We start from the raw sequence: 1,107 nt of genomic DNA, 5'->3' as shown, positions 1-1,107 counted from the left end.
TTTGATGCCTTCTTCCATTGGGATGTTCTTCTTGGATTCTAGCATATGCAGATTGGATTCTTGGATTCTTCTTCATGTGATTATTCTTGGAGCTGATTTCCATGTACTTGGTAAATAAGACTACGTATCAAGATGCTTTATATTTGTAAAGGAGATCATATATTCCTATGCTATGTATTGTGAAAGAAAACATGTACCTTTATGCTATGTATCTTCTCATGATGTAATAGTTAGGTGAAATTCATATGGTATGTTCATTGATGTATTAGTTATTCCTTTATGTAGTGTTAGGTCATAATTTTATGTGAAAGAAAGAGATAGTATTTTGTACTTGCATTGTATTGATATTATATGAAATAATTGTATGTGTAAGCTTATGGAGAAATTAAATTGGAAGGATAGTAGTTGTTGTTATAGTATTTGTTTAAAGTAATGAAAATATTCAAGCTATGGGGGATTATGTTGTTTAGCTAATTGAGCTAGTTAGCTTGAGTTATGTAATGAGTCTTAAAGGTTTCTCTAGTTTTGTTTAAGAGAATGGTTATTAGGAGTATTTGTTTGGGTTGCTTCTTAAAGAATCTAAAGAATATGATAAGGGATTAAATTATGCGAGGTGGTTGAATTAAGCTTATGAGTTAATGAAATTGATGTATTTGAATGGAAAGTAAATGGATAGGTTGTAAGTTATATTATGATGTTCTAAATGGTTATGTAATGTGTCGGTTTTATGTCAAGTAGTGGCATTGAGATTCCCTAGGGAATGGATATGCATTCTATGGTTTAATTATGAAGTTAAGTTAATGATTGATTGTTTATTCCGCTTGCGTAATATGGTTTTATGGTTATGTTCATATGTATTTCATGCATATAGTAATGATACAATAATGATTTAAGGAAGTAATGTGTATTCTAGATGTTGTAGTAAAGATTAATATATATATATATATATATCTCCTTTGTTAGTAGATTTTGGTTTATTTCTCTAGGGTATTTTGGCGGGCATTACAATCTCTATCTTCCCTCTTGAGATCAAACTTAATTCCCTAGTTCACACACACCAAAACTAACATTTCACTTCCCCTCAAAAAAATAAATGTACCCTACATT

The sequence above is a fragment of the Cryptomeria japonica genome, chromosome 6 (genome assembly GCF_030272615.1).
Source record: "Cryptomeria japonica chromosome 6, Sugi_1.0, whole genome shotgun sequence".
Classification (NCBI taxonomy): Eukaryota; Viridiplantae; Streptophyta; class Pinopsida; order Cupressales; family Cupressaceae; genus Cryptomeria; species Cryptomeria japonica.
This window is presented reverse-complemented; position numbering follows the sequence as displayed.